Here is a 17,105-nt window from a genome sequence, read left to right on the forward strand (position 1 = left end):
GGAGCCATCCTTAATTTCTCATTTTCTTTTTTACAGGAATAAGAGGGGGTAAGTTCAATTGCTCAGTATGTCATCTTCAACCTTTACGTTGTAATTTTAATTTCTTGCCATTCCGACTATATAGTAGTTTTCTTTTTCTACTTGCTGTTATTTTTCTTTTTCTTTCATTACATTTCATAACATCATTACATTTTTTTATTGATTTCAGAGAGGAAGGGAGAGAGAGATAGAGATAGAAACATCAATGATGAGAGAGAATCATTGATTGGCTGCCTCCTGCACACCCCCCTACTATTGATCCAGCCTGCAACCTGAGCATGTGCCCTTGACTGGAATCAAACCCAGGACCCTCCAGTCCTCAGGCCGACGCTCTATCCACTGAGCCAAACCAGCTAGGGCTATTTTTCTTTTGTTAGAAGCTTTTGTTTACTAAAAATTTTATAATGATATGCCCCTTGGGGGGGTTTTTTTTTTCTTTTTTTAAAATTCACTGTACTTAACACATAGAATCCCTCCTTTACTTCTGGGGAAATGTCCACTATTATTTGATAATTTCCTACACTGTTTTATCTCCCTGGAATTCCTATCAGTTGGCAATTGTACCTCCTTAGGAGATTAACCTCCTGTCTCATCTTTCTTGTTTTCTATCTTTGTATTATTTTATTTTATTTTTTTACTTCTCTTTGTGAGGTTTCTTTATCTCCCTGTCTTCAATTGAATTATTTTGGCTATCCTGTTTTTAATTTCTAAGAGCTCTTTTCATTTTCTGTTCGTCCCTTGTTCTTGGCATTTCTTCTTTTATGAATACAGTACCCTCTCTTACCTCTTGGAAGATACCAGCTCCACCTGGTATTTTTTATATTTGTTTTAATCTTCTCTATTTGCTCTGGATTTATTTTTTCTCTTTCCTTTGTGGGCTTTCTTTTGTTTGGATGGGTTTCCCAAATATTAGGAGATTCCTAGGCTGTATGCTTTGTTAAAAGATAAACTGAGGCATATTAAAACTTTTAAGAGTTTATTTGACCAAAAAATAAATTCGAATTGGGCAGCACCAAACCAGACATGGTTAGGGTGCTCTGCCCATAGGAGTCAGGGGGAAGACTTACATAGAGATGGTGCAGAAGCAAAGAAAGGAAGTTAGTTGACTGGGTACAGCTTAAAGCCTAGTTGGCTGTTTGTGATCGGTTGTCCTTGGCATTTTGATTTCACAACCTTGAGGCATTTACAGGCTTATATTTGGATTTGTTTGGGTAGGTTGCCAAGGTATTAGAGCCACTTCAGTCTAATGGCCTCCTTGTTTAATTAACTTAACAGCTTCTATTCAAGAGTAAGCCCATGCCTGGGTTTCATTTATTGACTAATGGATTTCACTTTAGAATAATTAGGACAATTGAACATTTCTATGGAGATCATTTCTCTGGGATCCGGAGTGATATGTATATTGCAAGAGGCTTATTCTCACATTGGGAGGCAAAGAATAAGAGTCAATCATAGAATGGAATATGTCAGCAATAACGTCGTATCATTGTCTAAACATGATTTCCATCCAAGATACTGAGCTATGCCCTTACCATATTTTGCTATTAATAACCTATGCTCTGTGACCAATTTGAGGACGCATCCTGTTATTTATTCACCTGGATATTCCTCAGTGTCTCAATAAATGCATGTGGAATGAGTGGATATGCTAAGCCCAGTGGGGATTTACTTAAAGCCTTGCCCATAACACCAACCTAGCACTGTTGGCCGGCTCACGCTGGCTGGTCAATGGTCCCTGCCCAGGCCCTGAGTGATCCCCTCCAGGTGAGGCAGTTCCGACCTAACGTGACCATGACAAGGGTCTGCATGTGCCCAGGGCCCAGCAGGCGGAGAATGGTCTCCCACTTTGCTGTGTCACTGCTCGTTCTTACCAACGAGGCTAAGTTCATGGTTGGATCCATTTTGCCAAAACTCAGCATGAAGATACTGGCCTCCAACTATAGCGTGACCCCAAGCCTCCTGGTGTCTATACGGTTTGGATAGTTTTCCCTTTTGTATTTTCCACATTCAAGTTCTACCCGGTACGTCAGCCCCGTCACTTGGCTACCCCACTAACCCGAAGAGTCGCTTGTCATCTGAAAACGTGCCTTCCTTGAGACCAACGCTGAACCTTATATATTTTCCATCCAGGAAAAGAAACCTTATCCCTCCTCACTTTTCCCCCTTTAAGTCAGGTTGTGTCACATTTTCCCCAACGCCAGATAATTAACATTTTTATAGGCTTTCTTAAAACTTTTTGGAAGTATAAACAGAGGATGCCTTGCCCAGTTAAGCACGTGTTATTCATTTGCATCGTGCTAGGTACAATCGTGGATAAAGGGAAAAAGGTTCCCCTCAGAGTTGTACAGTCAAGTGGGGGGAAGCCTGCCCGCAGAACTAATATAAGTTTGGCAAGTATTATATTAGTTCTAACACCTCGGAAACGGTATTCAGGGGGTGGAGCATAAGCCAGCGGTCTCTCTGTGACCCTCGCTGGGTTTCTAAACGACTCTCAGGCATGTGAGTCACATTCAAAAGCAGGAACATTACCTTGTGCTTTGCTTTTGTAACTCCCCACTCAGATTTGCAAATGAGCAAACGGATACATACAAATCAGGACATTACCGTGTGCTCTGCTTTCATGCCGCCCCATCCCGATTTGTAAATGAACAAATGGAAATCTGAAGTGACAGGCAGGTGGGAAAGAGAAACAGCTGCTTTAAGGAATAATATTGAAAATGCATAAAAGCTGTTAATAAATAAAAAGAAGCCCATCTGCGTATTTAAAAAAATCCACAACACTTCTTTCCTGGCTTATTCATAATCTCTAAGTGTAAATAACCTTTAAAATTTTTTTTAACCAAATCTTCCCAGATTTCCAAAGACCCTCAAGGAAGCATAAAGAATAAGAGTTCATGTAAAAGGTTAAGAAATGATGGGCGTTAGAAAGGAAGGCGGAGCAAGCAGGAGAGACAGAACTATGGGGGTGGGGCCACAACATTAGTAACAAAAGAACAGAATTTCCGGAGGAGAGGCCCAGAAATCAGGATTTTAAAAAGATTCCCAGGTGATTCTAATGTGCAGCCAAGGTTGAGAACCGAAAGGCCAGGGTAAATGGAATTCATTAAAGATCAGTGTTCTAAACCGAATGGCAATCTCAGTGCAGTCATTGGGAGGGAATGGCACAGAAACCCACCATTTCTAGGTGCAATGTTCCGAGAAAGAGTTTCTGGATTAAAGACAGGCTCCTTTAAGGAGTTAAGAAGAAGCATTGAGATGCAATTACAAAACAAATTTGGAGTTTACTTATCCCTTAAGCTATAAAAAATAGAACAAGAAGGCTTTGGGGAAAACTTGCACACAGCTAAGAGAAATGGGGTTGTCAGTATTCATGGGGTTGTAGGGTTGGCCAGGTTAATCTTTGAAGGTCAAATTGACCTTTAACCTGACCTTTAGCATAGACTAGTTCAGTGGTCAGCAAACTCATTAGTCAACAGAGCCAAATGTCAACAGTACTTCTTCAAAATAGACTCCCCCAGGCCGAAAACCGACTTCTGCGCATGGGCCACGAAATTTCAATCGCACTGTACGTGCGCGCCCGCACGTGGTATTTTGTGGAAGAGCCACACTCAAGGGGCCAAAGAACCGCATGTGGCTTGCGAGCCACAGTTTGCCGACCAAGGGACTAGTTTGATTGCTCTTTTAGAAGCCAAGAGGAGCTTTGTAATAATTGTAAGAATTGCCCTGGCTTCTGTGGCTCAGTTGGTTGGAGTGTCATCCTGTACACCAAAAGGATGTGGGTTCATTTCCTAGTCAGGGCACATATCTAGGTTGTGGGTTCAACCCCCGGGGACACACATGGAAGGCAACCAATTAATGTTTCTCTCTCTATCTCTCTCTCTCCTCTCCCTTCCTCTCTCTCATAAACAAACAAACAAACAAACAAACAAACAAATAAATAAATCAAAACCATCTCCTGTGGTGAGGATGAAAAAAATAAAAATAAAATCTAACCATCTGACCCTGGACAGTGTGGCTCAGTTGGTTGGGCATTGTCCTGTGCACCAAAAGGTTGCCGGTTCAATTCCTAGTCAGGGCACATGCCCAGGTTGCCAGGTCCATCCAGGTAGGGGGCAAGCAGAGGCAGCTGATCAATGTTTTGCTCTCACATCGATGTTTTTTTTTTCTCTCTCTCCCTCTCCTTTCCTCTCTCTCTAAAAAAACAATAGAAATATTTTTTTAAATCTATTTGAAAAAAAATCTAACCATCTGTTACTTAAAGAAACACTTAAAAATGAAAGTCATATGCAAACTAAAAGAGGGAGTTAAGCTATGTGAAAAACACAACAGATAATAGCATACTGTCCTACAAAATGTAATGCGGTTCTACAATCTAAATGCCATTAATTCCTCTTGCTACATCGTCAAGGTTGGTGAACAGATAGTTTATATACAAGAAAATCCAGACGTTTAATTGTCTTATGGGAAAATGCACAGTTTTTCCTAGCAACATAAGAAAAAAATAATAAACGGAGCTATCTTCTAGGCACCATTACTCATGGCTTCAACTAATGAAAATAAATTAAAAAGAAAAAGCCCAATGCTGGTAACCAAGAGAAATACATATTCATATTACAGTGCTTTTCAGGGGCAATAAGAAACTATTGCAACAAGAACTATAAAATTGTTCATATACTTTGTTCTAGAAACTCTAATAAGTCTCAAGAAAATATCCTCTAAAGAAAATAAAAGGTTGTTTTTTTTAATAACAATGTTCATATTGGCACTGTTTATAATTGCTTTAAAATTAGAGTTCTTAGTGTTAAGGGATTAACTAAATTCTCAGGGTTAAGGGATTAACAAAATAAGCCGTGTTATATTGACTTAGCTATAGCTTTTGAAACAATAAGCAGACTTCTGTGAGGGAGCAGGAGGGATAAACACAGTCCAGAATTACCACCCGCCCCCTCAACCCCAAAAGGAAGCCCTAGAAAAAATGGAAAAATATAGGAAACAACTATTTCAGACATCAGGCACCAGGCTGATCCCTGAGGAAAGGGAACCGTTGAGGTGCAGTCTACCATGGCCATGGCTCTCTGGAGGTAATTCCCACACTCAGTCCACCATTCCTTCTGAGTTGAGGAGCAGATGGATGTTCTGAGAGGCCAGGGTGTCTAGGATTGGCAGAGTCGGGTAACCTGAGTGAGAAGAGCTACGGTAAGAAAGAGCTTCAGAAATGTGGGTAGAGGTCCTTTGACTGAATACCAGTGAGTGCTCGTATAGGGTAAAACCCCATCAGATGAGACCAGGACAACTTCTCAGGGACAAACAATTGCTGGGGAACTCTATATCAAGTAACTCCCAGGGGTCACACAGTGCCAGGTATTATCTGAGTTGCCGTTAGCCAGAGTGAAAGATTTCATTGAATATCCGGGACACTAAGTAGGATCCTCAGAAAGGCCAGACCTTACCCATGGAGCTCAATTAACTCTAAAAAAAAGTCTACTCTAGACCCCTCCTGAATGAGTTTAAAAAAATTTCAAAAGGATCAATCTAATCCACAGGTAATATAACTGCTTGCTATAAAGCCCAACCTCTCTCTCTCTTCTTTAAAATATATTTTTATTGATTTCAGAGAGGAAGGGAGAGGAAAAGAGAGATAGAAACATCAATGATGAGAGAGAATCATTGATTGGCTGCCTCCTGCACACCCTACACCCGGGATGGAGCCCGCAACCCAGGCATGTCCCCTGACTGGGAATTGAACCATGACCTATTGGTTCATAGGTCGATGCTCAGTCACTGAGTCATGCCAGATGGGTCCAACATCTCTTACAGCAGGGATGAGACCCTTTTTTCTGGGAAGGGCCATTTGGATATTTATAACATCATTCTCGGGCCATAAAATATTATCAACTTAAGAATTAGCTGCTATATTTGGTCAAACATTTAATTAACTCACCCCTAATGCCTTGGCAGGGCCAGACAAAATGATTTCGTGGGCCTTATATGGCCCATGAGCCAGACGTTCCCACCCCTGTCTTAAAGGAATGCAAGCACTCAACAATGTAAAAAATACCAGCATCAAAATGATTGCTCTTTGAAAGATACTGTTAAGAAAATGAAAAGGCAAGCCACCGACGGGGAGAAAATATTTGCCAAACATTTCTGATAGAGGACTCCTATGTAAAATCTATAAAGAATTCTTATAATTCAATAATAAGACAAACAAACCAATTTTTAAAATGGGCAAAAGGTTTGAATAAACACTTCTCCAGAGAAGATATCTAAATGTGTGCATCAAATAACATTAAGTGATAAATACACTTAAATGTGTCATTCATGTGTACACAATGGGAAGAATCAGAAATGAAGCAGAAGACATTGTTGAGTTCAATATTCACTGAAGTATTTTTTTAATCTTTATTGTTGAAAGTATTACAGATGTCCCCGTTTTACCCCCATTACCCCCTTCCAGCCTGCCCCCATCCCCCACCCCAGGCCTTCACCACAATATTGTCTGTGTCCATGGGTTATGCATAGCATTTTAGAGCAGCGGTTCTCAACCTGTGGGTCGAGACCCCTTTGGCGGTCGAACGATCCTTTCACAGGGGTCGCTTAAGACCGTCCTGCATATCAGGTATTTACATCATGATTCATAACAGTAGCAACATGACAGTTATGAAGTAGCAACGAAAATAATTTTATGGTTGGATCACAACATGAGGAACTGTATTTAAAGGGCCAGAAGGTTGAGAACCGCTGTTTTAGAGTTTGCAAAATTTCAGAGATGGCTCACTGACTCTTGTCTGGCTGATAATTCCTAGCTCTGGGTTTATTTCTGTCAGGAGAATAAAAGCTGTCCTTTGTTGAAGGAGCAGAGGAATCAGGAGCAAGCCCTGATTCTGAAGAGATGACAAAGCACACGGACGTCGTTGGCTCTCCAAAGCACTGGAACGTCTTTTCAAGAAGGAATTGGCCTTGGACCCCGATGCAGACCCCCGCCTGCGGAATGAGAATAGCGCCCCAGAAGCCATCCCTGCTGGTTTGCCCGTGTTTGTCTCCTCTCCATCACAGGTACGATGAGCATTCACTGCTTTCATTCCTTTGCAAGGCTGCTGGGATTCTGTGTCTGCCCAGGGGGCTGAAGCTGATGGATGCTGCCGTCACAGGGGGCCCGGCTTTGGGCTCAGTGCGGTCAGAACACTCAGAGGTGCCTATCGAAACAGGAAGCTCAGGTGTAGGGACTGGCGTTGTGTTCGCTGTGTTACGGGAGAGGCACACAAAAAGCAGGTCCTCGCGCCTCTGACCCAGGTTTCTGTCTGAAAACATGCATTGCCTGTGAGGGAAAGGCCTGGACCCGGTACTCATCAGCGTGTTCCTCAATAAGCTTTTTGAAACTGGTGTGATGCAGAAAGAGTGCGGGTTTGAACCCTGGCTCCCTCGTGTGCTTAACCTCTCCGAGCCTCAGTTTCCCCATTTGTAAAACTGGGGTAGGGCACGTTCCCAGCTCTTATCTGAAAGCCTGGGATCAGATGTGTTTTGGAACTCAGAAAATTTTTCAAATTTTAGAAGAATAATGCTGTGCAAGTAGCTTGTATTACCCAATACTCCAGGAGGGTGTGGGGCTGTCGCCCTCAAGAACACACATGAGCATTCTCTGCAGGAAAATGTATGCGTTTTCACAGTAAGTGGGGTAAGAAAAAACTATCATTAGTCGCATGTCAGCGAAGGCCAGCTTTTGCTGCCAAGTGGGCTTGCTGCAAGTCTACGAAAAAGCCTTTGGTGTTCCGGGTTTTCTAGATTTCAAAAGTGCAGATGAGGGGACGTGGGACTGGGCTTTTGTGCAACTTGGAACAATACACCTTCTGGGTGGTCGCAGCCCCCGTGCCCATTACCGACAAGCAGGGTAAGAAAAATGCATCCCTTGCTTCGGGGTCAATGTCAAATGGCACCCTCACCCAGGTACCTTGGTGCCACACACGCCGTCCAACCAGACCCAGCGGCTCTCATCATACTCATGGGTCAGGGCGGCTGGCAGAACAGGCAATGATGGACGATGGCCCCTCTCCCCTTTGGACTGTCTCTTGTGCATTAGACCAATGCTCCTTAGATGCGGCCATGCGCGTGAATCACCGGCTGCTTACACTATAAGAGGGTTGGTGTAGGGCCTGAAACACTGCCTTTCTAGCAAGCGCCCAAGTCATATTCATGCCCTCGGTCCACGAACCACACTTTGAGCAGTGAGTTCTAGACCCACCGCTCCATCTCTCCTTGGACGGCCCACATGAGCTTACTTCAGCATGGCCTTCCTGGAACCCGCTCCTGATGACCTGACCTTCATGATGGCCCCAGTCTCCAGCCATCGTTTCCAGGATGGGAACATGCCAGTCCTCCTCGCTGCCCCCTTTTCCTCTCGGTCACCGCACATCCATTGGTTACTAAGAGCCGCAGAGTGTACCCTCTTAATATTTCTCGGTCAGGGTTTCCCAGCCTCGGCATTTTTGAGCCAGACAAGTTTTTGTGGTAGAGATCTGTCCACCAGGGGGCAAAATCACACCCTGTTGAGAGGCACTACTCTAATCCAGGGACTTTCAACTGCAGTTTTTAAAAGCCATGCAATACCTGACTATTTAGTCAGGGGCACTGGCCTCTCTTCCCTTAGATTGTCAAATAAAAGAATGCCACCAGCCAACACAACAAGAGCCGTCCGGTGTGAATGAATCAAAATTTAACCTACTTTTTTTTGTGTGTGTGTCAGATTGGCAAAAGTATTTTTTGGTGCAGTGCAAAATTTTATCAATTAGTTTATGTGTGCCGTGAGACGAAAGAGGTTGAAAATCGCTCCTCTAATCCCTCACCTTCTATTTCTCTAGCTTACTGACTTGGATCACTTCTTTCCCAGGCAGAGTTTGGTGTTTCTTCCTCATGTATAGTTTATCTGTTAACATTTCTGTGTTCTCTTGATTATGAGTTCTCAGAACCCTCATATTCTTGGCATCCTGCATGGGGTCTGAAACAGGCAGATGATTAACACATGTTTGAATGAATGAATGAATGAATGAATGAATGAACACATCCCCCGGCAGCTGCAGGTTCCTAGACGGGTGGGGAAGCCCAGCATTTAGCTCACAGGAGGTCTGCCCAGTGCCAGGTAACAACTGGCACATCTGCCGGAGCCCAACCAGAGCCTGAGGGACATCCACAGCTGTCTCGGCCCGGGATACGCCCGGCTGCCATCCAGCCTCTCCCTCTTCACCTGTTGATCTCTGGCCTCTCCACCCTGTTGGAAGGTCACGCATCCCTCTGCCGCTCACCCCAGGGCGCACTGTGCAGCGCTGCGATGGGAGCAGCTGCTGGGACACAGTATCTTCACCCCGAACAGCCAGCCGCCTTTGAAATTCGGTTTGGGGCTAATGTGTGACACCCAGGTTGGCCTGCTCTGTCCAGACTGTCAGAATACTCGGGGCTTATTCCCTTCAGCGGGCTCACAGCCTCGCCCGAGACCCCTAATTTAAACTTCACTTCTGCTATCTGGATTTTATTTGAAGTTCAACCTTTCTGAATAGTTTTCCCAAATGTATTGATTATTAGTCCAGTTGTTTTGGCAAGATACTGTAACAGACAGCTGTGAAATATATATATATATCTGTCCTTGTTCCTGGTACAGAGCTCCCCAAACCCTTGTAATTCCTAAGTAATCAGAGTGCCAGGAACCTCTGCTGTTGTAATATTTGAGCTCTGCTGCTGACACAGAGCTCCTAAATCCCTTGGGATTTCCCGGGTGATAGCAGTGTCTTCTGCTCTAATAAGGTGATTGTTGGTGGGCTCCTGGAGGGGGCTGATTACCAGAAAGACCAATCCATGACTGGAAGCTTGGATTTCAGCCCTACCCCCATTACTCGGAGGGGAGAAGGGCCAGAAATGGAGTTAATGCTCGATCATGCCTACATGAGGAAACTCCATAGAAATCCCCCAAGTGTGGTTCTGGAGAGCTTCCCGGCTGGTGGACACATGAAGGCTCTGGGATAGTGGAGGGCTGGGAAAGAGCACAGACAGTCGGTGCCCTTCCCACAGACCGCGCCCTGTGCTTCTCCTCTGTCTGGAAGCTCATCTGTATCCTTCCATCATATCCTTTTATGATAAACTAGAGGCCCCCTGCATGAAATTCATGCATGGGTAGGGTCCCTAGAGGCTGCAGACTGCCAGCCAGGGCCTCCCTTCCCCCAGCCTGCCACCACTGCTGGCGGGGGGCAGGGAGAGGGGGGGAGGTGCAAACGCCCGCCACGTTCCGTGCTGCCCCCTGGTGGTCAGCACATGTCTAACTCCTGGTCAGTAGAACTCCTGCCCATGGGGACAATTGCATATTAGCCTTTTATTATATAGGATAGTAAGAAAACTATTTTCTTGAGTTCTGTGAGCTGCTCTAGTGAATTCATCAAACCCGGGAAGGGGTTGTGGGAACCTCTGACTTATAGCCAGTCGGTCAGAAGCACAGGTGATTTGTGATTGGCATCTGAATGGGTGGGAGGTCATCTTGTGGGACTGAGACCTTAACCTGTGGGCTCTGACGCTATCCCACTGTAAATGTCAGTGGAAGCAAGTCTGGACGAGAACATCCCCAGTTTTAGTTTACTCCCCTTTGAGTAAGACAAATCCTTTCGTCAGTGGCCAGCTTGTTGTGGGGACTCCTCCCCCTCTTCCCCGGCACATCTGGTGTCAGAGTGCTGAGTGTGACAATGTGGTGTGAGAGGAAAGGAGAAACACAGGGAGGGAACTGAGTTTTCCTATTTCAACAGCACAGGCAGAAACTTAATTTAGTCCTTTAGTTTTCTGTGACTATTTTAGTCTGACTCTACCCTTTCATTCTTCCAGCTTCTTTTGTTTTATTCTCTTAATAGCTTTCAGTTGTATTTAATCAGTTTTGGCCACTTTGGCTAAAGTGTTAATCTCTCTCCATGTCTGTCTGTGGCACCATCATCCCCAGATTTAGACGCCTGCCTCCGGGCTTGGCCTAAGTGACGCTGGTTCCCACGGGCTGGGGAGTCCACCAGACTTGGTGTGAGTCCTGGCTCTGCCATAGATGACAAAATCAGGGCAAGTTATTTAATGACTCGACTCTTCTGCTCCCTTTTACCTGTAAAAGGATACAAATACACCTGGCTGGTGTGGCTCAGTGGTTGAGCATCAACCTATGAACCAGGAGGTCACCGTTCAATTCCTGGTCAGGGCACATGCCTAGGTTGTAGGCTCAATCCCCAGTGTGGGGCATGCAGGAGGCAGGTGATCAATGATTCTTTCCCATTATTGATGTTCCTATCTCTCCTTCCTTTTTCTTCCTTCTCTAAAATCAATAAAAATCATATATAATAAAAGCCTAATATGCTAAGTGTCCAGTCGTATGGTTGTCCATTCAACCAATCAAAGCATAATATGCTAATGAAGTGCTATGCTCAACCGCTTGCTATGACCACCAGGGGGAAGATGCTCAACACAGGAACTGCCCCCTCGTGGTCAGTGTGCTCCTACAGGGGACACACCACTGAGCCAGAAGCCAGGCTCACAGCTGGTGAGTGCAGCGGCGGTGGCGGGAGCCTCTCCCACCTCTGCAGCAGCACTAAGTATGTCCAACTAACCGCGGGCCTAAGCCGTCAGTCAGACATCCCCCAAGGGCTCCCAGACTGCGAGAGGGCGCAGGCCAGACTGAGGGACCCCCCCCACCCCGAGTGCATGGATTTTGTGCACCAGGCCTCTAGTATATATTTTAAAAAAGGGTACAAGTATTTGGATGTTATGAGGAGTAAATGGAAAACATTTTATACATTACAAGGCACATTATAAACTACATGAGTTAATAAAAGTTAGCCACTTTTATGGCCAACTTTCTTTATGGAACGATATATTTTTGGAAAAGATCACATTAAAAGCAAACATCTCCCAGCCACCTCCAGTTGAGTTTGTGCTCATTGTATGCTCAGTGTACAGGTGTCGTTCCTGTAGTGAGAGGCCCTTCTTTCATTTCCTCTTTAGGCATTTGCCTTCATCCTTTTGCCAGTTTGGTTCCAGCACCAAGTTTTTTCTGGCATGATCTGTGGGGTGAAGGTCCAAGGCTGGACGCGACACAGAAGATTGCCCTCCCCAGCTGGCTTGTTTAAACCAGCGTGAAATCCGAGGCCTTTGCTAGTCTCTCAGAATGAGATGCTCTTTTTTTTTTTTTTTTTTAAAGCAGATGAATACAAGTCTGTTTTTTTGGTCCAGTCTCTTATATTTCAAATTAAAGAGGTTTTGTAGGAATCTGGAACCGCATTTCCCTGGTAGATCATTTGGAAAGAGTGTGAACTTTGCTTCCCATCTTGGATCTGGGTGTGAGTTACTTGTTTCCTGCATCTGCCTTTAGCTTCTAATTTTTCCTTTTCCTAATTTCCTCTCTTTCATTGTAATCTCATCCCAATGCTGTTGCCTTAACTCCCTCCTTAAAGCAGTTTTTACCTCCAGAGTACTAGTTGCTAAGGAGCCTTTGGCATAAAGCCACAGAGCGAGGAGCCACAGAGGAAGATTTGGGTAAATCATTAGAGCATGTCAGAGCTTGGAAGGGCTCAGCGGTCATCTAACTTAGTGGTTCTCAAACTGTGTTCCTTAGAACCCTAGGGGTCCAGGGAAGTCCATAGGACCTTTACAGGGAAGAGGCCCCACTGGGCCTCACGCTATTCAATCCCGACATCTCTGCTTCATTTGTTTTAGATATGAGTGTTCAGCACAAAACAATTTAAGGGGCTCATTTAAGAAAAATTATAAATTCTTTTCATTTTGCCAATGAGGACATTGAGGCCCTCAGATTGCCTCTAGATTATGACCAACTCCTTGGTGGCTGAACTGGGGCTGGTGATCTCAAAGGCTCTTTTTTTTTCCCTTTTTCCTTTTTTGGTTGTTAACCCTCACCCAAAGATATTTTTTTCCCCATTGACTTTTAGGAAGAGTGGAAAGGAGGAGGAGAGACAGAAACATCGATGTGAGAGAGACACATCTATTGGTTGCCTCCCACACATGCCACATCCGGGGCTAGGGATTGAGCCTGCAACCAAGGTATGTGCCCTGACTGGAATTGAACCTGTGACTCTTCAGTCTGAGGGCCAATGCTCTAACCACTGAGAAAAACTGCTAGGGCTCAAGGGTTCTTATTTATGTCAACTCTGGCATCATTCAGATGTTCCTGTTTTTCCTATGTCAGAGGAAGAGGCGGAGGTAGTATGTCTGTGAACAGTTCTCAGCCAGCTACGTATTCGGAATCAACAGGCAGCTTCCATCTACAGCTTGTTGTGATGTGGGGAGGAGGCTGGCGCTAGGAGAGGATTATGGAATGGGGAAAAGGTTGTTTGTTTTAGTCTCATGTCAGTTTTGCTAGAATGTCCCTTTTTTGTGTTATATTGGAAATGTCCGCACTCTGGACCCAAGACATCTGACAAGCTCTCTATAGTGAATGAACACAGACCAGTCTTCAACTTCTGGTAAGTCACCCAGGACCTCAGGGATCCAAATGGGAGAGCAGGCATATGGGTACCAGCTGTGCAAAGCTCAAAATTGCACCCCAGGAGGGATGTCCCTGGAATTCTGTTCTCCACCAAGCCCTCAAGTTTCTGCCCCTCACTTCATGTCTCAAATACATTCTTGGCCAGTGGTTCCTGATCTTTCTGGATGTCATGACTTTTTGAGAAAATGTTTGAAATGACTTTGGGGGCTGACAATGGAATTGCCAACATTTTACTTTTTAATATCAATGAACATCTACCGTTATAAAAATTATTTGAACACCAAAAATGTAGGAAAGATGTCACTTGAGAAAGAAAAGCTCTTCCCAAGAAATGCTAATCATTCTGCCAGGGGCAATTTTTGTTCATTTGGTGGTGGATCAATAGTGACCCCGCCCTGGCCTGGCCTGGCAATGGTATAGGCCAGCGGTCACCAATCTTTTGGACCTCATGGACCACCAGTGGTCCGCAGATCACCGGTTGGTGACCGCTGGTCTAGGCCACAGGTTCCGTAGTTTCTATGGCATCAGACAGCGGGCACCTGTGATACCATTGAAATACCAACTGGTTAGCTGGCCACTGACAAGAGGCCATTTGTCTTACCCTAAGAGGAGTAAACTAAAATTGGTGATGTTCTTGAGACAGGGGCAGGGAATGACAAAGTTCTATCCACTGACTACATTAAAAAGGAAGTGCATTTTCCATTAACTTCAGACAACTAAGCTCCATGTCTAGACATTTCCCAACCGTATGAGACCAGAGCAAGGGCAGCGATGACACCAGGCATGGGTGGGAGCCAGGCCATTGGTGATGAGAACCATGTCTGGTAGGGCTGAAATATGAAATATACTTTTTAACCCAATAGTTTCATGTTAAAATGTTTAGGTAATACATTTAAAGAAAGTAGACTACAGTACAACAGAGAAACAACTTTGAGTGATTTCTTCTTTAACAAAATGTAAATCAATAAATCGTTTTTATCAATGAAGCTAAGAAACGTCCATCTATGGAGCAGAAAGAAGCTATATGATAGAGGGGCATCAGAAAAGGAACGGATTTAGAATTGGGCAATTGGGGATTGAAAGACAGGACTTCTGGACGGTGGAACAGTCATTTAGAGAGGCATGTCGTTTAGTGTCCAAAGCATGGGATTCTGAAGGTGCATTGACCTAGGTTCCTATAATGGCTCTGTCATCACCACCACTTAACCTTTTGGAGTCTCTGTTTCCTTATTATTATTATTTTTAACTAGAGGCCCAGTGCATGGAATCATGCACATTGAAAGGAAATTAATTAGAAGGTGGCTGGTGGGGCGGGACTGGGCGAGACAGGCCAGACACGCCCTGGAGCTAACCTCCCGTGGTCCCTCCCCGGCCGGCTGCACCTGGGGTGGTGCTGGGACTCAAAGGGCATCTGCGGAGTGAGTGGGGTCCCTCTGGCACATGGGGTCCCTCAGCCTGGCCTGCGGGGATCAGGCCGAAACTGGCAGTCCGACATTTCCTGAGGGGTTCCAGAGTGAGAGGGCACTCTGCAAAGTTGCTGTTGCTTGGCAGCTCTTGCATTGACCGTCTGCCCCCTGGTGGTCAGTGTGTGTCATATCTACTGGCTGATTGGCTGGTAGGCCAGTCGCTTAGCCTTTTATATATATAGATTGTTTATGGATTTTTAGACAGGAAAGAAGAAACATCAATAGAAGAGTGCAACATTGGTTGGCTACCTCCTCTATGCCCCCTCTGGGGATCAAGCCTGCAACTCAGGCATGTGCCCTGACCGGGAATCGAACTGGTAACCTCCTAGTGCATGGGATGACATCCAACCAAATGAGCCACACTGGCCCGGGCTGTCTCCTTATTTTTCACATGGCTGGTAGGACTACGTGGTCATGGTGGGTCTTCTATCACATAGTCTACAAAGAGTTTATAGACAAAACAGAATGAAGAAAGCTCGCCTTCGTGCACTAAACAGGAAGGGTCTGGATCGATGTTGGTCTTTGCCTTGGCCAAGACGCCAACGGGGTACGCATCACGGACTTTCTCCATCCTCTGTTGTACACCGGCAGGAGCCCCCACATGCTAAGGAACACAGCCCACCCCACCCCAACAGTCTACTGTCCGTGAGCCATGAACAAACCATACACAGAGAGAAGCTTCTTTTTTTCTTCAATTTAATTGAAGTTACTTAGAAAAATAATCAGGCTTGAATGGCTTTTCCTGGAGGAAGGTTCAGGAACATTTCACGCTTTTGTTGGCAATGTGGAATTCAGCTTTCTTGAACAGTACAGTAAGATACAGGGAGAGGTTTCTACAACAAGCCCTCTACTGCATACAAATATGTAAAAAAAAATCACACTCCACAGAGATGTTAAATTATATGTCCATATGCCATACTGAGCATGCTCCTAAGACAATAGTACGGGCAGCCCCTTCCGTACCTGACAGAGTAGCAGACTGCAGAGCGCCTGTTAACGGCCAACAGGCAAGCTGGCTGTAGAAGGTCCTGTTGCCTGTTCATAGGGTCTAGTTGGTTGTGATGGGAAAAGGCTGGGGGAAATGCTGTTTGTAGGAACGTGGGGGAGCGATGAGGTCAGTCCTGCTGACATAGGAGTGGGCAAGGGAAGGATTCTGCTCCCCAGGTCTGCACAGATTGTGTGCGCGTGGGGGAAGGACTGGGCTGAGAGATGTGCTCTGAGCATCACCCACCGGGACAGAGTCCCTCGGCTTCTTGCTGGGTTAGAACAGGGACTTTTACAATCACCACCTCAGCACTAGTCCAGACCCCACCAGCTAAGTGTGCTAGGGCCTGGCTTTAGTTATGGGAACTTTCTATGGCAGTGATGGCGAACCTTTTGAGCTTGAGCTTGGCGTGTCAGCATTTTGAAAAACCGTAACTTAACTCTGGTGCCGTGTCACATATAGAAATTTTTTGATATTTGCAACCATAGTAAAACAAAGACTTATATTTTTGATATTTATTTTATATATTTAAATGCCATTTAACAAAGAAAAATCAACCAAAAAAATGAGTTCGCGTGTCACCTCTGACATGCGTGTCATAGGTTCGCCATCACTGTTCTATGGGCAGGATTCAGATCCTGGGCTTCCAGGGCTCTGCCACCAGCAGGCCTGGTCTGACTGGAGTTTCCACTGCCCACTGCTCTCCTGTGGCACCCAGGTCCTGAGCAAGCAGGACGGTGAAGCTCACCTGGTGGACAGATAGGAAGGGAGGAAAGTCCCCTCTGAGACACCAGAGTCAGCAGACTGCACTTTTTCCCAGACCAGCTGGGGAGGCGGGGAGCGGGGTGGGGGCAGAGAAGGTGCAAGGATTCCAACGCTGTGGCTAATAGGTCAGCAGGAATGTCCTTGTCAGTACTACCCTGGCTGTACCTGGTTTTGCGCACACGGCAGCACCCTTGAAATGTGGCTCGGAGGTGGGACCCCTGCCTGTACTTTTCTCCAGCTAAGCACGCCACAGCAAGCATTTCAAACAGTTTTCTTTAACAAAACCCCACAAAGGTTTGTTTTCCAGGCACATTTTTAACCATGAATTCTTTTTAACCAAGGA

Source organism: Myotis lucifugus, unplaced genomic scaffold (assembly GCF_000147115.1).
Source record: "Myotis lucifugus unplaced genomic scaffold, Myoluc2.0 scaffold_10, whole genome shotgun sequence".
In the NCBI taxonomy this organism is placed as follows: domain Eukaryota; kingdom Metazoa; phylum Chordata; class Mammalia; order Chiroptera; family Vespertilionidae; genus Myotis; species Myotis lucifugus.